Source organism: Bufo bufo, chromosome 8 (genome assembly GCF_905171765.1).
Source record: "Bufo bufo chromosome 8, aBufBuf1.1, whole genome shotgun sequence".
In the NCBI taxonomy this organism is placed as follows: domain Eukaryota; kingdom Metazoa; phylum Chordata; class Amphibia; order Anura; family Bufonidae; genus Bufo; species Bufo bufo.
In genome coordinates this window covers 1812045-1830833 of record NC_053396.1, presented here as the reverse complement: position 1 = coordinate 1830833, position 18789 = coordinate 1812045, and the positions used below count along the sequence as shown (strand labels likewise).

The window sequence follows — 18789 nt, the reverse complement described above, 5'->3', positions numbered from 1 at the left end:
TTGGGATTTGGAGATCGGCACTGGTGCTTTGTCCTGGCGACACCCTGTAGGCCGGCTTCACATCACCATTTAGTTTTTGAGCATCCATTGTGGCCAGTATGAATCCGTTTTTTGTCGGATCAGTCAGAGATCCGCTATTTAAGGCTACTTTCACACTCACGTTTGGTGCGGATCCGTCTGGATTCTGCACAGACGATCCGTTCAGAACGGATCCGGTTGTATTATCTGTAACACAGCCATGACGGATCCGTCTTGAACACCACTGAAAGTCAATGGAGGACGGATCCGTTTTCTATTGTGCCAGATTGTGTCAGAGAAAAACGGATCCGTCCTCCATTGACTTACATTGTGTGTCAGAACGGATCCGTTTGGCTCAGTTTCGTCAGAACTGGACACCAAATGCTGCAGGCGGCCCTCCAGAGCGGTACGAGACTGAACGGAGGCAAACTGATGCATTCTGAGCGGATTCCTTCTCCATTCAGACGCATTAGGGCAAAACTGATCCGTTTTGGACGCTGAGCCATGAACGGATCTCACAAACGGAAACAAAACGCCAGTGTGAGAGTAGACTAAGCCCTCATGCACACGACCGTAGTTATGGTCCGCATCCGAGCCGCTGTTTTTGCGGCTCGGATGGCGGACCCCATTCACTTCAATGGGGCCGCAAAAGATGCGGACAGCACTCCTTGTGCTGTCCGCATCCGTTACTCCGTTCCGAGGCCCCGCAAAAAAAATATAGCATCTCCTATTCTTGTCCGTTTTGCGGACAAGAATAGGCATGTCTACAATGGACCGCCCGTTCTGCAAATTGCGGAAGGAATACGGGCGGCTTCCATTTTTTGCGGATCCGCTGTTTGCGGACCGCAAATAATGGCACGGTCGTGTGCATGTAGCCTTAGACGGGAGAAAAAATGTCTGTGTGGAGGACTTTTTCTCATCTGACTCCAGGGGTGCCTGATCTTTACAGTCCAAAGTCTCTACAGTCCATGGTGTTCACAGTCCATGGTCTTTACAGTCCATGGTCTTTACAGTCCATGGTCTCTACAGTCTTGGTCTCTATAGTTCTGGTCGCTACCAGTCCAAATCTCTGCAGTAAACAGTCCATGGTCTCTACAGCCCTGGTCTCTACAGTCCTGGTCTCTACAGTCCATAGTCTCTACAGTCTATGGTGTTCACTGTCCTGGTCTCCACAGTCTATGGTCTTTACAGTCCATAGTCTCTACAGTCTATTGTCTCTACAGTACATGGTCTTTACAGTCCTTGTCTCTATAGTCCATGGTTTCTACAGTCCATGTCTCTACAGTCCTGGTCTCTACAGTCCATGGTCTCTACAATCTATGGTGTTCACAGTCCATGGTCTTTACAGTCCATGGTCTCTACAGTCCTGGTCTCTATATTTCTGGTCGCTACCAGTCCAAGTCTCTGCAGTCCATGGTCTCTACAGTTTATGTCTCTACAGTCCTGGTCTCCACAGTCCATGGTCTCTGCAGTCCTGGTCTCTACAGTCCACAATCTCAACAGTCCATGGTCTCTACAGCCCTGGTTTCTACAGTCTTGGTCTCTATAGTTCTGGTCGCTACCAGTCCAAATCTCTGCAGTCCACAGTCTCAACAGTCCATGGTCTCTACAGCCCTGGTCTCTACAGTCCATAGTCTCTACAGTCCATGGTGTTCACTGTCCTGGTCTCCACAGTCCATGGTCTTTACAGTCCATGGTCTCTACAGTCTATTGTCTCTACAGTACATGGTCTCTACAGTCCTAGTCTCTATAGTCCATGGTTTCTACAGTCCTGGTCTCTACAGTCCATGGTCTCTACAATCCATGGTGTTAACAGTCCATGGTCTTTACAGCCCATGGTCTCTATAGTTCTGGTCGCTACAGTCCTGTCTCTATAGTCCATGGTTTCTACAGTCCTGGTCTCCACAGTCCATGGTCTCTGCAGTCCTGGTCTCTACAATCCACAGTCTCAACGGTCCATGGTCTCTACAGCCCTGGTCTCTACAGTCCATGGTGTTCACAGTCCATGGTCTTTACAGTCCTGGTCTCCACAGTCCATGGTCTCTACAGTCTATTGACTCTACAGTACATGGTCTCTACAGTCCTGGTCTCTATAGTCCATGGTTTCTACAGTCCATGTCTCTACAGTCCTGTGTCTCTATATTCCTGGTCTATGCAGTACATGGTCTCTACAGTCCTGGTCTCTATAGTCCATGGTTTCTACAGTCCTGGTCTCTACAGTCCATGGTCGCTGAAGTCCATGGTCTCTACAGTCCTGGTCTCCACAGTCCATGGTCTTTATAGTCCATGTTCTCTAAAGTCCTGGTCTCTACAGTCCATAGTCTCTACAGCCCTGCTCTCCACAGTTCTGGTCTCTACAGTCCTGGTCTCTACAGTCCATGGTCTCTACAATCCTGGTCTCTATAGTCCATGGTCTCTACAGTCCTGGTCTCTAAAGTCCATGATCTCTACAGTCCTGGTCTCTATAGTCCACGATCTCTAAAGTCTATTATCTCTACAGTCCATGGTCTCTACAGTCCTGGTCTCTATAGTCCATGGTTTCTACATCCCTGGTCTCTACAGTACATGGTCTCTACAGTCCTGGTCTCTATAGTTCATGGTCTCTGCAGTCCTGGTCTCTATAGTCCATGGTTTCTACAGCTCTGGTCTCTACAGTCCTGGTCTCTATAGTCCATGGTCTCTACAGTACTGGTCTGGCCTGGGCCTTAGACGGGAGAAAAAATACCTGTGTGGAGGACTTTTTCTCATCTGACTCCAGGGGTGCCTGATCTCTACAGTCCAAAGTCTCTAAAGTCCATGGTGTTCACAGTCCATGGTCTTAACAGTCCATGTTCTTTACAGTCCATGGTCTTTACAGTCCATGGTCTCTACAGTCTTGGTCTTTATAGTTCTGGTCGCTACCAGTCCAAGTCTCTGCAGTCCATGTCTCTACAGTCCTGGTCTCCACAGTCCATGGTCTCTGCAGTCCTGGTCTCTACAGTCCACAGTCTCAACAGTCCATGGTCTCTACAGCCCTGGTCTCTTAAGTCCATAGTCTCTACAGTCCATGGTGTTCACTGTCCTGTTCTCCACAGTCCATGGTCTTTACAGTCCATGGTCTCTACAGTCTATTGTCTCTACAGTACATGGTCTCTACGGTCCTGGTCTCTATAGTTCATGGTCTCTACAGTGCTGGTCTCTGCAGTCCTGGTCTCTATAGTCCATGGTTTCTACAGTCCTGGTCTCTACAGTCCATGGTCTCTACAGTCCATGGTCTTTACAGTCCTGGTCTCCACAGTCCATGGTCTCTACAGTCTATTGTCTCTACAGTACATGGTCTCTACAGTCCTTGTCTCTATAGTCCATGGTTTCTACAGTCCATGTCTCTACAGTCCATTGTCAATTTATTCCTGGTCTCTGCAGTTCCTGTTCTCTACAGTCCTGGTCTCTATAGTCCATGGTTTCTACAGTCCTGCTCTCTACAGTCCATGGTCTCCGAAGTCAATGGTCTCTACAGTCCTGGTCTCCACAGTCCATGGTCTTTATAGTCCATGTTCTCCAAAGTCCTGGTCTCTACAGTCCAGGTCTCTACAGTCCATAGTCTCTACAGCCCTGCTCTCCACAGTTCTGGTCTCTAAAGTCCTGGCCTCTACAGTCCATGGTCTGTACAATCCTGGTCTCTATAGTCCATGGTCTCTACAGTCCTGGTCTCTATAGTCCACGATCTCTAAAGTCTATTGTCTCTACAGTCCATTGTCTTTACAGTCCTGGTCTCTATAGTCCATGGTTTCTACATCCCTGGTCTCTACAGTCCTGGTCTCTATAGTTCATGGTCTCTACAGTGCTGGTATCTGCAGTCCTGGTCTCTATAGTCCATGGTTTCTACAGCCCTGGTCTCTGAAGTCCATGGTCTCTACAGTGCTAGTCTCTATAGTCCATGGTCTCCTGCTCGGGAGTTTGGGAAGAGATCAGGTCTCTGCTGTCTCTACAGTCCTGGTCTCTAAAGTCCATTATCTCTCCAGTCCTGGTCTCTATAGTTTATGGTCTCTAAAGTCTATTGTCTCTACAGTCTATTGTCTCTGCAGTCCTGGTCTCTATAGTCCATGGTCTTTACAGTCCTTGTCTCTGCAGTCCATGGTCTCTATAGTCCTGGTCTCTATATACTCCATGGTCTCTACAGTCCATAGTCTCTGGTCTCCACAGTCCATGGTCTCTACAGTCCATGTCTCTATAGTCCATGGTCTCTAAAGTCCTGGTCTCTACAGTCCAGGTCTCTACAGTCCATAGTCTCTACAGTCCTGGTCTCCACAGTTCTGGTCTGTACAGTCCTGGTCTCAACAGTCCATGGTCTCTACAGCCCTGGTCTCTACAGTCCACAGTCTCTACAGTCCATGGTGTTCACTGTCCTGGTCTCCACAGTCCATGGTCTTTACAGTCTATTGTCTCTACAGTCCTGGTCTCTATAGTCCATGGTGTTTACAGTCCATGGTCTCTACAGTCCTGGTCTCTATAGTTCTGGTCGCTACCAGTCCATGGTCTCTACAGTTTATGTCTCTACAGTCCTGGTCTCCACAGTCCATGGTCTCTGCAGTCCACAGTCTCAACAGTCCATGGTCTCTACAGCCCTGGTCTCTACAGTCCACAGTCTTTACAGTCCTGGTCTCCACAGTCCATGGTCTTTACAGTCCATGGTCTCTACAGTCTATTGTCTCTACAGTACATGGTCTCTACAGTCCTGGTCTCTATAGTCCATGGTTTCTACAGTCCATGTCTACAGTCCTGGTCTCTAGAGTCCATGGTCTCTACAATCCATGGTGTTCACAGTCCATGGTCTCTATAGTTCTGGTCGCTACAGTCCATGGTCTCTACAGTCCTGGTCTCTATAGTCCATGGTCTCTACAGTCCTGGTCTCTATAGTCCACGGTCTCTAAAGTCTATTGTCTCTACAGTCCATGGTCTCTATAGTCCATGGTTTCTACATCCCTGGTCTCTACAGTACATGGTCTCTACAGTCCTGGTCTCTATAGTTCATGGTTTCTACAGTGCTGGTCTCTGCAGTCCTGGTCTCTATAGTCCATGGTTTCTACAGCCCTGGTCTCTATAGTCCATGGTCTCTACAGTGCTGGTCTCTGCAGTCCATGGTCTCTACAGTCCTGGTCTCTGAAGTCCATGGTCTCTACAGTGCTAGTCTCTATAGTCCATGGTCTCCTGCTCGGGAGTCACAGGAGCCCTTCTCCCAACTATGTGATAAGATGGGAGCAGGAGTATGGGAAGAGATCAGGTCTCTGCTGTCTCTACAGTCCTGGTCTCTATAGTTTATGGTCTCTAAAGTCTATTGTCTCTACAGTCTATTGTCTCTGCAGTCCTGGTCTCTATAGTCCATGGTCTTTACAGTCCTCGTCTCTGCAGTCCATGGTCTCTATAGTCCTGGTCTCTATATACTCCATGGTCTCCACAGTCATGGTCTCTACAGTTCTGGGTTTATCACAGTCATGTCTCTATAGTCCATGGTCTCTAAAGTCCTGGTCTCTACAGTCCTGGTTCCACAGTTCTGTCTCTACAGTCCATGGTCTGTACAGTCCTGGTCTCTAAAGTCCATGGTCTCTAAAGTCTATTGTCTCTACAGTCTATTGTCTCTATAGTCCATGGTTTCTACAGCGCTGGTCCTCTACAGTCTATGGTCTCTACAGTCCTGGTCTCTGAAGTCCATGATCTCTACAGTCCTGGTCTCTATAGTCCATGGGTCTCTAAAGTCTATTGTCTCTACAATCCCTGGTCTCTACAGTCCAGGTCTCTATAGTCCAGGTCTCTACAGTGCTGGTCTCTATAGTCCACGGTCTCCTGCTCAGGAGTTACAGGAGCCCTTCTTTCAACTGTGTGGTAAGATGGGAGCAGGAGTATGGGAAGAGATCAGGTCTCTGCTGTAACCTCAGAGATAGCCCCATCAGCTGCCCCTAGAGGATGGAAATCAGGACCCCCAGGTCTGTGAATGTAAGGTTGTGGGGGCACATCTACCAAACTCAGCTCTGTTTTCAGGCGTACAGTTAGACAAGGCGTATTTGATTCATCTGTTGGTCTTTTGCCGAGTATTATAAAATGTCACCCAGCCGTTGATGAGCCTAGACTTGGCGTATTGCTGCTGGTCTGACCTCTGGTGGTTGTTTTTCAGTTAGGTTCTTATTCACTAAGACTGGTCTAAGTTACCGTAGTTGTGCATGAAAAAAGTCGCATGTCTCCTGGAAGGTGTAACTTTTAATGCAAACAGAAGAATAGTAGGCCAGCCCTGGGGTGGAGAAGAAATGCGAAACTGAGACTGTTTAAAGAGACCAGGCGCAGACACTATAGTAAATGTCTGCGGACAGTCCCACCCGCTAAGGTCATGCTCAGGAGCACCTCGGCTGGAATGTCGACGCTCCTCTCCACACGTGGACTTTGGGCTCATAAGACGTAACGTTATAATCTGTGTTGAGGGGGCTCCTCACTGGGTACTTGTGAAGAACCTTCCAGATAAGGTCACATTACTAGATCTGTGCGGGTCCTCAAGCCAAGGAATGCTGGAGCAAGACCCTATGTCAGCGCCTGGGTCTGTTTTAGGGTCTGTCACGATGTTCGCCTTGTGGATAAATGCGTTACTTTAATAGGTCAGGCTTTTTTAGATGCCGCGGCGATACCGGTCATGTAATACGGGGGAAAAGAGGGTTTTAGTTTTTGTATTTATTTTTTTATATTTTCAGAAACGTTAGTACTCTTTTTTTCACAGGTTTCACGTCCCCACCCCGGACAGATTGCGTACATCATTTCAGGAAGACCGTCGTCCGGTCTGGGGGTCTGTGCTGTATATGGGGGCCCCGTGTGTTACTGCCGCCCTGCTGTATTCTCTAGCCCAATCAGCCCCCCTAACTTTGCCGTACTTTCACCGAGAGCGACGAATATTTGCCAAACATGCCTGGATTATTTCACTGCGCCTTGGCGGGGCCACCATGTTCCAGGTGTGGTGGCCCCTACGCTGGGCACAGCGCTATATAACCATTATTATTATTATAGACAGGCCGCCTGCGGACAATGAGCTCTGCCGACTAGAATACAGGGAAGTCATGGAGGAGGAGCAGGGGGGGCTCCTCCCTTCTCTCCAGTCCCACTAGGGCCAGGACCCCCATGAGCAGCACCAGCCAGGGGCCACTGACCCCTCCAGCAGCCCACCACAAAGGTGACACCAAGCCCCTAACCGTGGAATCAAACCCCCTCTCCTAAGTCCTCTCTCCCTTTCCCGGCCACTCCATGGAGGGGGAAGGGAAGGAAACCCCTGGGCGCTGCTGGGAGTTGTAGTCTGTCCAGACGGCGCATTTCCATTTCCTGCAGTAGCAGCGCATGCGGCTGGGAGACTACAAGTCCCGGCGGCCAGTGGGCGCTTTGCGCATGCGCGCCGTTCACTTCGAATTCGTCTATTATGCTGCCTTGGTGAGGATAAAACGAAGAGGCGCTGGAGGGGACGAGCGGGGACGGTACCGAGCGGCGGGGGAAAGTAATGATCGCCTCTCTCCTTGTCTGCTTGTGTCTGTGTGTCTCTAAGTGCTGTCGGTGGGGTGCGGGGCCGGCGGTGGGGGCGGCAGAGCCGCGGACCTGGGGCCCCCCTCCCCCGCCGCTGTGTGGTAGCGGCCGCTCCGGACGAGCCTTTGTGATACATTGTAAAACAAAAGCTTCCGCGCGGAACCCGGCCGTACCAAGTGGCTGAGCGGGGGACGGGGCGCTGTGCGCGCGGCTCGGCCCGGGGCGGGGGGCTGCTGGGGGGGGCGCCCAACCCGGGGAGCAGGGGACATTTTCCCTGCCCGCCATCTTTTAAAGGGGAGCAATCCACGGAGGGGGAGCAGGAGGCGGCCCCGGCTGCTGGGAGAGGCGGATCCCGGGCTGTGAGTGTGAGACCGGCCGGGGCCCCTCATCTCCGCGGCGGAGCCTGCAGGTAGAGGCGGCTGTAGTGTCCGGCTGTGTGACCGCCCCCATAGAGACCCTAATGTCTGCTGACAACCCCCCCCCATAGAGACCCTGATGTCTGCTGACAGCCCCCCCCATAGAGACCCTGATGTCTGCTGACAACCCCCCCCCACAGAGACCCTGATGTCTGCTGACAGCCCCCCCCATAGAGACCCTGATGTCTGCTGACAGCCCCCCCCATAGAGACCCTGATGTCTGCTGACAGCCCCCCCCATAGAGACCCTGATGTCTGCTGACAGCCCCCCCCATAGAGACCCTGATGTCTGCTGACAACCCCCCCCCCCCACAGAGACCCTGATGTCTGCTGACAGCCCCCCCCCATAGAGACCCTGATGTCTGCTGACAGCCCCCCCATAGAGACCCTGATGTCTGCTGACAGCCCCCCCCCATAGAGACCCTGATGTCTGCTGACAGCCCCCCCCACAGAGACCCTGATGTCTGCTGACAGCCCCCCCCCATAGAGACCCTGATGTCTGCTGACAGCCCCCCCATAGAGACCCTGATGTCTGCTGACAACCCCCCCCCCACAGAGACCCTGATGTCTGCTGACAGCCCCCCCCCCATAGAGACCCTGATGTCTGCTGACAGCCCCCCCCCCCATAGAGACCCTGATGTCTGCTGACAGCCCCCCCCCCATAGAGACCCTGATGTCTGCTGACCGCCCCCATAGAGACCCTGATGTCTGCTGACAGCCCCCCCCCCCCTAGAGACCCTGATGTCTGCTGACAGCCCCCCCCCTCCACAGAGACCCTGATGTCTGCTGACAGCCCCCCCCCCCTAGAGACCCTGATGTCTGCTGACAGCCCCCCCCCTCCACAGAGACCCTGATGTCTGCTGACAGCCCCCCCCATAGAGACCCTGATGTCTGCTGACAGCCCCCCCCCCCTCCACAGAGACCCTGATGTCTGCTGACAGCCCCCCCCCCCCTCCACAGAGACCCTGATGTCTGCTGACAGCCCCCCCCCACAGAGACCCTGATGTCTGCTGACAGCCCCCCCCCCCACCCATAGAGACCCTGATGTCTGCTGACAGCCCCCCCATAGAGACCCTGATGTCTGCTGACAGCCCCCCCCCCACCCATAGAGACCCTGATGTCTGCTGACAGCCCCCCCATAGAGACCCTGATGTCTGCTGACAGCCCCCCCCATAGACACCCTGATGTCTGCTGACAGCCCCCCCCACAGAGACCCTGATGTCTGCTAACAGCCCCCCCATAGAGACCCTTATGTCTGCTGACAGCCCCCCCATAGAGACCCTTATGTCTGCTGACAGCCCCCCCAGAGAGACCCTTATGTCTGCTGACAGCCCCCCCATAGAGACCCTTATGTCTGCTGACAGCCCCCCATAGAGACCCTTATTTCTGCTGACAACCCCCCCCCCACAGAGACCCTGATGTCTGCTGACAGCCCCCCCATAGAGACCCTGATGTCTGCTGACAGCCCCCCCATAGAGACCCTTATGTCTGCTGACAGCCCCCCCATAGAGACCCTTATGTCTGCTGACAGCCCCCCATAGAGACCCTTATTTCTGCTGACAACCCCCCCCACAGAGACCCTGATTTCTGCTGACAGCCCCCCCCCCACAGAGACCCTGATGTCTGCTGACATCTCCATCTCCCCCCCCCATAGAGACCCTTATGTCTGCTGACAGCCCCCCCCCCCCCCCCACAGGGACCCTGATGTCTGCTGACAGCCCCCCCATAGAGACCCTTATGTCTGCTGACAGCCCCCCCATAGAGACCCTGATGTCTGCTGACATCTCCCCCCCCCCCCCCCATAGAGACCCTTATGTCTGCTGACAGACCCCCCCCCCCCCCACAGGGACCCTGATGTCTGCTGACAGCCCCCCCATAGAGACCCTTATGTCTGCTGACAGCCCCCCCATAGAGACCCTTATGTCTGCTGACAGCCCCCCATAGAGACCCTTATTTCTGCTGACAACCCCCCCACAGAGACCCTGATGTCTGCTGACAGCCCCCCCCCCCCACAGAGACCCTGATGTCTGCTGACAGCCCCCCCCACAGAGACCCTGATGTCTGCTGACAGCCCCCCCCATAGAGACCCTGATGTCTGCTGACAGCCCCCCCCCACAGAGACCCTTATGTCTGCTGACAACCCCCCCCACAGAGACCCTTATGTCTGCTGACAACCCCCCCCCACAGAGACCCTTATGTCTGCTGACAACCCCCCCCCACAGAGACCCTGATGTCTGCTGACAGCCCCCCCCCCCCCACAGAGACCCTGATGTCTGCTGACAGCCCCCCCCCCCCCCACAGAGACCCTGATGTCTGCTGACAGCCCCCCCCCCACAGAGACCCTGATGTCTGCTGACAGCCCCCCCACAGAGACCCTGATGTCTGCTGACAGCCCCCCCCCCACAGAGACCCTGATGTCTGCTGACAGCCCCCCACAGAGACCCTGATGTCTGCTGACAGCCCCCCACAGAGACCCTGATGTCTGCTGACAGCCCCCCCCCCACAGAGACCCTGATGTCTGCTGACAGCCCCCCACAGAGACCCTGATGTCTGCTGACAGCCCCCCACAGAGACCCTGATGTCTGCTGACAGCCCCCCACAGAGACCCTGATGTCTGCTGACAGCCCCCCACAGAGACCCTGATGTCTGCTGACAGCCCCCCACAGAGACCCTGATGTCTGCTGACAGCCCCCCCCATAGAGACCCTTATGTCTGCTGACAGCCCCCTCCCCACAGCGACCCTGATGTCTGCCGACATCTCCATCTCCCCCCCCAACCATAGAGACCCTGATGTCTGCTGACATCTCCCCCCCCCTAGAGACCCTGATGTCTGCTGACAGCCCCCCCATAGAGACCCTTATGTCTGCTGACAGCCCCCCCCATAGAGACCCTTATGTCTGCTGACAGCCCCCCCATAGAGACCCTTATTTCTGCTGACAACCCCCCCCACAGAGACCCTGATGTCTGCTGACAGCCCCCCCCCCCCCACAGAGACCCTGATGTCTGCTGACAGCCCCCCCATAGAGACCCTTATTTCTGCTGACAACCCCCCCCCACAGAGACCCTGATGTCTGCTGACAGCCCCCCCCCCCCCCCACAGAGACCCTGATGTCTGCTGACCGCCCCCCCCCTAGAGACCCTGATGTCTGCTGACAGCCCCCCCCCCATAGAGACCCTGATGTCTGCTGACAGCCCCCCCCCCCCATAGAGACCCTGATGTCTGCTGACAGCCCCCCCCCCCCCATAGAGACCCTGATGTCTGCTGACAGCCCCCCACAGAGACCCTGATGTCTGCTGACAGCCCCCCACAGAGACCCTGATGTCTGCTGACAGCCCCCCCATAGAGACCCTTATATCTGCTGACAGCCCCCCCCCGTAGAGACCCTGATATCTGCTGACAGCCCCCCCCCCGTAGAGACCCTGATGTCTGCTGACAGTCCCCCCCACAGAGACCCTGATGTCTGCTGACATCCCCCCCGTACCCCGTAGAGACCCTGATGTCTGCTGACAGCCCCCCCCCCCGTAGAGACCCTGATGTCTGCTGACAGTCCCCCCGTAGAGACCCTGAGGGGTCGTTGTGGCCCCTAGTATAAGCCCAGCTCATCCAGTCTGACCATGGTTGGAGCAGTAGTGGCTTGGTTTCTTCAGTTGCTGAGTGAGGGGCTCCCTGTGAGCGGTGGTCCCTCGTGTCTCTCAGAGATACTGAACTTTCTTCAAGGATCTGTCCATTCTGGTTGTGCCCGATGACATCTGACATTACACTGGGGACAAACCTGAGACGGACTCTGCCCCCACTGATGTGAGGGGCTGAAGGCTGACGTCACCCTTGTGGTGGGGGTGCTCGGGCCAGACGTCACCCCTGTGGTGGGGGTGCTCGGGCCTGACGTCACCCCTGTGGTGGGGGGCTCGGGCCTGACGTCACCCCTGTGGTGGGGGGCTCGGGCCTGACGTCACCCCTGTGGTGGGGGTGCTCCGGCCAGACGTCACCCTTGTGGTGGGGGGCTCCGGCCAGACGTCACCCCTGTGGTGGGGGTGCTCCGGCCAGACGTCACCCCTGTGGTGGGGGGCTCGGGCCTGACGTCACCCCTGTGGTGGGGGTGGTCCGGCCAGACGTCACCCCTGTGGTGGGGGGCTCGGGCCTGACGTCACCCCTGTGGTGGGGGGCTCGGGTCTGACGTCACCCCTGTGGTGGGGGTGGTCCGGCCAGACGTCACCCCTGTGGTGGGGGTGCTCGGGCCTGACGTCACCCCTGTGGTGGGGGTGCTCGGGCCTGACGTCACCCCTGTGGTGGGGGTGCTCCGGCCAGACGTCACCCCTGTGGTGGGGGGCTCGGGTCTGACTGGTGTTGCTCTTTATTAATGGAATGTCTTAGTGTCTCCAGCGGTTGTGAAACTACAACTCCCAGCACAACTGGATGGGTGATCTGCCTGATGGGGATCCTGTAGGGATGAGATGTGTCCACAGCCGGTGACTGGTCTGGGGGGAGGGTCTCGGCCCTTCTGCTGGTATTCCCCCTGCGGTGGTGGCGGCGCTGTGACGTTACGGAGGGTTTGCTGTACTGGGCGGTTACACAATATTCCTTCAGGGACGGCGGCACCTGATCGCCTCCTTCTGCTCCCCCCGGGATTTGTGGGTAAAATCTTATCCGTCTTTTGGGGAATAATGTGATGTTTTTGTCTGTAATTAGAGTCTACAGCGTCGCCCCCCCCCCGCCCGTCCTGTGGGACAGCGGAGAGCCTCCCAGCATGCCCGCTGCTTTCCTGCAGCATCAGGACCACACGTGGCATGGCTGAGCAGATCCTGCACTGTGTCATAGTCTGGCAGGGCATGCTGGGAGTTGTGGTAGGACAGCGTTCATCCCTGTCCAACGCCTCACCGTAGGCTGTAGTGCACACCTGTTCTACTTCAGGGCCCTGGTGACAGTATACACATGGGTCATGAAGTATTTACATTGTCCAACTACAACCCCCAGCATGCCCACTTGCTTGGCAGAACTCCCATAGAAGTGAATGGAGCATGCTGGGAGTAGTTTCGTGGAGGCTGCTGCACTGGCGCCATATGTTATAACCAGCTTTAAGAATGGAGGGGTTTGTCTTGGTTGCCATGGCGACCTCCCGATGCTTAGACGGGGTGTATAACATGCAGGTTCCTCCAGTCCTGGGCTGTAGCGTCCGGCCGGCGAGGAGCTGTGTGAACGACCTGTGACCGTCTGCAGGTATCAGGCGGCATTAGACCAAGACTTGGGCGTGTGACTACCAGTAGTGAGCGGGTGTGTCCTTCATAAGAGCTGTTTGGGGGCTGCTCCGACTCTGCTTCTCTGCCACCTCCTTAGAGTAGTCGAGCGGCCATTGTCATGACTTCAGGTGACCTGCGTGAGGCAAAACGTAGGGGCTCGTATGTTAGGAGTACGGTCATCGGGGAAAACATCTGGCCATGGGGACTGCCACCTGCACAGGGACTATGATAACACTGCATGTCACTGTTGTGCTGATATAGACATACAGTACAGACCAAAAGTTTGGACACACCTTCTCATTCAAAGAGTTTTCTTTATTTTCATGACTATGAAGGCATCAAAACTATGAATTAACACATGTGGAATTATATACATAACAAACAAGTGTGAAACAACTGAAAATAGGTCATATTCTAGGTTCTTCAAAGTAGCCACCTTTTGCTTTGATTACTGCTTTGCACACTCTTGGCATTCTCTTGATGAGCTCCAAGAGGTCGTCCCCTGAAATGGTCTTCCAACAGTCTTGAAGGAGTTCCCAGAGATGCTTAGCACTTGTTGGCCCTTTTGCCTTCACTCTGCGGTCCAGCTCACCCCAAACCATCTCGATTGGGTTCAGGTCCGGTGACTGTGGAGGCCAGGTCATCTGGCGCAGCACCCCATCACTCTCCTTCACGGTCAAATAGCCCTTACTTTCAAAGTTTTCCCAATTTTTCGGCTGACTGACTGACCTTCATTTCTTAAAGTAATGATGGCCACTCGTTTTTCTTTACTTAGCTGCTTTTTTCTTGCCATAATACAAATTCTAACAGTCTATTCAGTAGGACTATCAGCTGTGTATCCACCGGACTTCTCCTCAACGCCACTGATGGTCCCAACCCCATTTATAAGGCAAGAAATCCCACTTATTAAACCTGACAGGGCACACCTGTGAAGTGAAGACCATTTCAGGGGACTACCTCTTGAAGCTCATCAAGAGAATGCCAAGAGTGTGCAAAGCAGTAATCAAAGCAAAAGGTGGCTACTTTGAAGAACCTAGAATATGACATATTTTCAGTTGTTTCACACTTGTTTGTTATGTATATAATTCCACATGTGTTAATTCATAGTTTTGATGCCTTCCGTGTGAATCTACAATAATCATAGTCATGAAAATAAAGAAAAGGTGTGTCCAAACTTTTGGTCTGTACTGTATGTAAAGGAAAGAGGAAGTGATTGTGGCAGCACCATGTGAGGTCTTCTTGGCCACCCCTGTGACTGCTGGAGAGCAGATCCTGAGAGCGGTCTGTCATTACACTCAGCTATGATGTGACTGCTGGGGAGCAGATCCTGAGAGCTGTCATTACACTCAGCTATGATGTGACTGCTGGGGAGCAGATCCTGAGAGCGGTCTGTCATTACACTCAGCTATGATGTGACTGCTGGGGAGCAGATCCTGAGAGCGGTCTGTCATTACACTCAGCTATGATGTGACTGCTGGAGAGCAGGTCCTGAGAGCGGTCTGTCGTTGCTCTCGGCTATGATGTGACTGCTGGAGAGCAGATCCTGAGAGCGGTCTGTCATTACACTCAGCTATGATGTGACTGCTGGGGAGCAGATCCTGAGAGCGGTCTGTCGTTGCTCTCGGCTATGATGTGACTGCTGGAGAGCAGATCCTGAGAGCGGTCTGTCATTACACTCAGCTATGATGTGACTGCTGGGGAGCAGATCCTGAGAGCGGTCTGTCATTACACTCGGCTATGATGTGACTGCTGGGGAGCAGATCCTGAGAGCGGTCTGTCATTACACTCGGCTATGATGTGACTGCTGGAGAGCAGATCCTCAGAGCGGTCTGTCATTTCACTCAGCTATGATGTGACTGCTGGGAGCAGATCCTGAGAGCGGTCTGACATTACACCCGGCTATGATGTGACTGCTGGGGAGCAGATCCTGAGAGCTGTCATTACACTCGGCTTTGATGTGACTGCTGGGGAGCAGATCCTGAGAGCGGTCTGTCATTACACTCAGCTATGATGTGACTGCTGGGGAGCAGATCCTGAGAGCGGTCTGTCATTACACTCAGCTATGATGTGACTGCTGGGGAGCAGATCCTGAGAGCTGTCATTACACTCAGCTATGATGTGACTGCTGGGGAGCAGATCCTGAGAGCGGTCTGTCATTACACTCAGCTATGATGTGACTGCTGGGGAGCAGCTCCTGAGAGCGGTCTGTCGTTGCTCTCGGCTATGATGTGACTGCTGGAGAGCAGATCCTGAGAGCGGTCTGACATTACACTCAGCTATGATGTGACTGCTGGGGAGCAGATCCTGAGAGCGGTCTGTCATTACACTCAGCTATGATGTGACTGCTGGGGAGCAGATCCTGAGAGCGGTCTGTCATTACACTCAGCTATGATGTGACTGCTGGGGAGCAGATCCTGAGAGCGGTCTGTCATTACACTCAGCTATGATGTGACTGCTGGGGAGCAGATCCTGAGAGCGGTCTGTCATTACACTCAGCTATGATGTGACTGCTGGAGAGCAGGTCCTGAGAGCGGTCTGTCGTTGCTCTCGGCTATGATGTGACTGCTGGAGAGCAGATCCTGAGAGCGGTCTGTCATTTCACTCGGCTATGATGTGACTGCTGGGGAGCAGATCCTGAGAGCGGTCTGTCATTACACTCGGCTATGATGTGACTGCTGGAGAGCAGGTCCTGAGAGCGGTCTGTCGTTGCTCTCGGCTATGATGTGACTGCTGGAGAGCAGCTCCTGAGAGCGGTCTGTCATTACACTCGGCTATGATGTGACTGCTGGAGAGCAGATCCTGAGAGCGGTCTGTCATTACACTCAGCTATGATGTGACTGCTGGGGAGCAGATCCTGAGAGCGGTCTGTCGTTGCTCTCGGCTATGATGTGACTGCTGGGGAGCAGATCCTGAGAGCGGTCTGTCATTACACTCAGCTATGATGTGACTGCTGGAGAGCAGATCCTGAGAGCGGTCTGTCATTACACTCGGCTATGATGTGACTGCTGGGGAGCAGATCCTGAGAGCGGTCTGACATTACACTCGGCTATGATGTGACTGCTGGAGAGTAGATCCTGAGAGCGGTCTGTCATTACACTCAGCTATGATGTGACTGCTGGAGAGCAGATCCTGAGAGCGGTCTGTCGTTGCTCTCGGCTATGATGTGACTGCTGGGGAGCAGATCCTGAGAGCGGTCTGTCATTACACTCAACTATGATGTGACTGCTGGGGAGCAGCTCCTGAGAGCGGTCTGTCGTTGCTCTCGGCTATGATGTGACTGCTGGAGAGCAGATCCTGAGAGCGGTCTGACATTACACTCAGCTATGATGTGACTGCTGGGGAGCAGGTCCTGAGAGCGGTCTGTCATTACACTCAGCTATGATGTGACTGCTGGGGAGCAGATCCTGAGAGCGGTCTGTCATTACACTCAGCTATGATGTGACTGCTGGGGAGCAGATCCTGAGAGCGGTCTGTCATTACACTCAGCTATGATGTGACTGCTGGGGAGCAGATCCTGAGAGCGGTCTGTCATTACACCCAGCTATGATGTGACTGCTGGGGAGCAGATCCTGAGAGCGGTCTGTCATTATACTCAGCTATGATGTGACTGCTGGAGAGCAGATCCTGAGAGCGGTCTGTCATTACACTCGGCTATGATGTGACTGCTGGGGAGCAGATCCTGAGAGCGGTCTGACATTACACTCAGCTATGATGTGACTGCTGGGGAGCAGATCCTGAGAGCGGTCTGACATTATACTCAGCTATGATGTGACTGCTGGGGAGCAGGTCCTGAGAGCGGTCTGTCGTTGCTCTCGGCTATGATGTGACTGCTGGGGAGCAGATCCTGAGAGAGGTCTGTCATTACACTCAGCTATGATGTGACTGCTGGAGAGCAGATCCTGAGAGCGGTCTGTCGTTGCTCTCGGCTATGATGTGACTGCTGGGGAGCAGATCCTGAGAGCGGTCTGTCATTACACTCAGCTATGATGTGACTGCTGGAGAGCAGATCCTGAGAGCGGTCTGTCGTTGCTCTCGGCTATGATGTGACTGCTGGGGAGCAGATCCTGAGAGCGGTCTGTCGTTGCTCTCGGCTATGATGTGACTGCTGGGGAGCAGATCCTGAGAGCGGTCTGTCGTTGCTCTCGGCTATGATGTGACTGCTGGGGAGCAGATCCTGAGAGCGGTCTGTCATTGCTCTCAGCTATGATGTGACTGCTGGGGAGCAGATCCTGAGAGCGGTCTGTCATTACACTCAGCTATGATGTGACTGCTGGGGAGCAGATCCTGAGAGCGGTCTGTCGTTGCTCTCGGCTATGATGTGACTGCTGGGGAGCAGATCCTGAGAGCGGTCTGTCGTTGCTCTCGGCTATGATGTGACTGCTGGAGAGCAGATCCTGAGAGTGGTCTGACATACTCAGCTATGATGTGACTGCTGGGGAGCAGATCCTGAGAGTGGTCTGACATACTCAGCTATGATGTGACTGCTGGAGAGCAGATCCTGAGAGTGGTCTGACATACTCAGCTATGATGTGACTGCTGGGGAGCAGATCCTGAGAGCGGTCTGTCATTACACTCAGCTATGATGTGACTGCTGGAGAGCAGATCCTGAGAGCGGTCTGTCGTTGCTCTCGGCTATGATGTGACTGCTGGAGAGCAGATCCTGAGAGTGGTCTGACATACTCAGCTATGATGTGACTGCTGGGGAGCAGGTCCTGAGAGCGGTCTGTCGTTGCTCTCGGCTATGATGTGACTGCTGGAGAGCAGATCCTGAGAGCGGTCTGTCGTTGCTCTCGGCCCTCTGTCTCTTCTGGATCTTGGACTTTCTGGGGGTTCTGTGTGTGTTGTGGGGTCTCAGTGCCCTCTTGTTTGGGGGTCATCTTTTGTATAGAGCTATTTGTGGATTTTAGTGCTCACTGACCCCGATGAAGAGTGGGGGGCTAGGCGTCCCCTCTCCCTCGTGATTGGGCCCCCTCCAGTTATCTGTGGTCGCCGTTGTCAGACTCGTTTTACACACGTGTGAACAAACCCTTTTACCGTGGTACCACAATCACTCCCATCATCCTGGTCTCCAGGGAGCATACAGATGGTGCAGTCCTCAGGTGGCTGGTTGTCGATGGCCGTCCTTGGGGCGGGTGCACAGTGTTATGGGGTCTGCAGTGCCCGCTGGCCGTATAGTGCGGCGCCGTCTGTTCTCCGCTCATACTTGGCTGGGACGTGTCTCTGGTGACAATATGGCGATCTGCAGCTTTGTTTTCTGAGGTGGATGAAGAAAGTTATTCTTTTTTGCCGCTTTTTTGGAACCACGGCCACGCTCGCCACTCCTGGTATTGTAAATGGGTGCGTGGCACCAACGCTGCGCCAAAAGTACGTGAAGAGTGCAACCAAATCTCTGCCGCTGCTCATCAGATATCATGAGTGTGTGCTGGATGGAGGAAGGAGCAGGGCCCACAGCAGCACAGAGGATTTCAGGAGAGGGGTGCGCTGATCCTGTGGGAGCAGTGGACTGTCCAGTCTGTATGTAATGCATATCATAGAGGGGGGGGTTGTCGCCATCTTTGCCGCCGTTTGCTCGCCCTCCCCCGCCGTGTCTTAGA

At 54.1% G+C, this 18789-nt stretch overlaps 1 protein-coding gene across 6 annotated transcripts in view; it reads left to right on the top strand.

Moving 5' to 3' along the window:
- The first annotated feature begins 7400 nt into the window (after positions 1-7400).
- The window catches only part of BRD3 (bromodomain containing 3), a 35987-nt gene continuing 24598 nt past the window's right edge, over positions 7401-18789 (top strand). For 3 of the 6 annotated variants that reach the window (XM_040406020.1, XM_040406019.1, XM_040406014.1), the window contains exon 1: positions 7401-7519. The gene's annotated coding sequence lies outside the window, so the exon portion shown is untranslated. Of the gene's footprint in view, positions 7520-7730; positions 7955-12239; positions 12590-18789 lie in introns of those variants that run through there. The other 3 variants (XM_040406017.1, XM_040406015.1, XM_040406018.1) reach the window with 3 other exon arrangements.